Source organism: Moschus berezovskii, chromosome 5 (genome assembly GCF_049115385.1).
Source record: "Moschus berezovskii isolate FMDL1 chromosome 5, NW_MosBer_1.0, whole genome shotgun sequence".
NCBI lineage: Eukaryota > Metazoa > Chordata > Mammalia > Artiodactyla > Moschidae > Moschus > Moschus berezovskii.
Window position 1 is genome coordinate 13,194,280 of NC_142464.1, and position 2,569 is coordinate 13,196,848.

The 2,569-nt window shown below is 50.5% G+C and overlaps 1 long non-coding RNA gene and 1 other non-coding gene across 2 annotated transcripts; both read right to left on the bottom strand.

Annotated features, from left to right (window-relative positions):
• Positions 1-311: 311 nt before the first annotated feature.
• On the bottom strand, positions 312-1,352 carry LOC129561968 (uncharacterized). The gene is made up of 3 exons (XR_008687089.2): positions 943-1,352; positions 648-692; positions 312-462 (listed from the first exon to the last, which is right to left on the bottom strand). It is a non-coding gene; the product is annotated as an uncharacterized LOC129561968 (long non-coding RNA).
• LOC129562227 (small nucleolar RNA SNORA24) lies at positions 762-892 on the bottom strand. The gene has a single exon (XR_008687146.1). It is a non-coding gene; the product is annotated as a small nucleolar RNA SNORA24 (small nucleolar RNA).
• Positions 1,353-2,569: the final 1,217 nt, after the last annotated feature.

The window sequence follows — 2,569 nt, forward strand, 5'->3', positions numbered from 1 at the left end:
CTTTATTATAACTTTTTTGTTAAACGACTTTTGAAGATCAATTGTTAACTGTACATACTATGTGTTCCCTAAATACCATATACAGTACTAACTCATGCTACCACCACTGGAGCCCGTAACAGTAGAACAGGTTGCCTCTTGTTCTCTAGTTACCTATGCACTTGATCCCTGGATGGGAAGACCCCTGGAGAATCCCATGGACAGAGGAGCCTGGCAGGCTACAGTCCATGGGGTCTCAAAAGAGTTGGACTGACTTAGCAACTAAACCATTCCCATTGTACTCATAAATCATGCACTCCTGGAACACTGTATGTACAAATAAGCATTTTATTATATAAATAAAAGCACGCTTTTATTATCTATTTAAATACCATACACGAGATTTAAAACCACATTTGGCAGTGTACTGCAGGATGCTCAAAATCAGACTTCACCCACATCACTTTGGATTTCTTGGTATGTCTGCAAAAGAAGAAAACCAGCTCAGCAATTCTGATTTGTGTACATAGTGTGAAAATTTTAGCAGCTAAAGCAGTTACAGTCTATTCAGTTGGCTATCTAAATTACAACACGCAACACAATGTGCCAATTCTGGCCTTCCAAATCCTTAGCACTAAGGGTTTGAGATACATAGGACAGGCACGTACCTCGTTATGCTTTCCATCATCCACTGGAACAATTAGCTCAGCTTCCTAGAAACATTTGAACAGCAGTTTAATGTTTGCCCACTAACCCAGTACACTGCAGGTTTTTAAAGTGAAGAATGTTACTTGTGCAAGTCAGAATCTGATACCAATTAAATGGTGACAGCTTTGCCAATAAACAAGAATATGCTCTTCCATGGCTAGGAAGGGAGACTGCCACAGCCGACAGGTCCCAAAGATACATGGAGATTCATAACCCCAGAAAAGACCAGCAAATACAACTACAGACACTACTCACCACTTGGATCAAACTGGCGGGCTGTCAGGATGCGGTGTTACTCTTCAAGAATTGCAGAGTAACAGATTCAAGATGGCCACATGGGACCGAAGGTACAACGCATGACCTTCTTCACCCGAGTCATCAGCGGTATTTAACCTCTGCCGGAGGGCCCACGACCCACCCGCGACCGGCTTCCGACTCTGCGCCCGGGGCTGCACGTGGCCGCCCCGCTAGCGAATGAACATGAAGTCCACTCAAGCTTCTGAACCTAGACGTTTTCAAAGCTAACGTCGATCTACAACTACAAGACCGCTCCATCTCCTGAATCTTAAACTAGGCCGAAAAGCCGTGTTCTTTGTTACTTTACCTCACAAAACCACAAACGACCGCTTAACCCTAAGCCGGACGCTTACCGGATGTAAAAGGGCGGACTCGTCTGCACAAGCTCTCTTATAGCGCTGATGACGCCGTTCCGGGGAGGCGCCGCGAGGGGCGAGCCTATGCGCATGCGCCCCGCCCCCGCCCTCCCAGCCCCGCCCCCGCCCTCCCAGCCCCGCCCCCGCCCTCCCAGCCCCGCCCCCGCCCTCCCAGCCCCGCCCCCGCCCTCCCAGCCCCCCCGTTGGCCACCACCTCCCTGATAGCCCCGCCCCTTCCTCAGTGTTCCGCCTTCCTCGCGCACCTTCTAGATCTGCCCTACTAAGCGGCGTCTGACTTTGACGCGTGCGCATACAGGCCCCGCCCCGTTCCTCAGTGCTCCGCCTTCTCGCGCGTCTTCTAGATCAGCCCTGCTAGCGCGGCGTCTCGGAGAAGGCAATGGCAAGCCACTCCAGTACTCTTGCCTGGAGAATCCCATGGATGGAGGAGCCTGGTAGGCTGCAGTCCGTGGGGTCGCTAAGAGTCGGACACGACTGAGCGACTTCACTTTCACTTTTCACTTTCACACATTGGAGAAGGAAATGGCAACCCACTCCGGTGTTCTTGCCTGGAGAATCCCAGGGACGGGGGAGCCTGGTGGGCTTCCGTCTATGGGGTCACACAGAGTCGGACACGACTGAAGTGACTTAGCAGCAGTAGCAGCAGCGCGGCGTCTGACTTTGACGCATGCGCATACCGAGTTCTCGCCAGACCAGGAAATCCTTCAGATCTCGCGCGTCAGCTGTGTGAGGAAGGTGGAAGGGTTGTGTTGTTTCTTGTGTACTTTAGGACAGTTACCTTAGAAGTCGCTGTTGTTACCAAAACGCCAGGTTCGATAGTTCTCTTCTTCTTAACCTTTTGGTAGGTTGATTTCTGTGGAACTACCTTTTTATTTTTTTTCTCTGCTTAAAAAACTTCGTATCTCCCGTAAGTAAGTGTTGGTCGCTCAGTCGTGCCCGACTCTGCGACCCCATGGACTGCAGCCCACCAAGCTCCTGTGTCCATGAGATTTTCCAGGCAAGGATACTGGAGTCGGTTAGCCATTTCCTTCTCCAGGGGATCTTCCAACCCAGGGATCGAACCCGGGTCTCCTGTCTGCAGGCAGATTCTTTACCGACTGGGCTACAAGGGAAGCCCGTAGCTTCTCTTATTCCACTGAAATAGTTACTGTTTCTGAAGCGCAGGTGTCAATAGTCTACAATCAGTTATTTTGCTTTTCGGCAGTCTGATC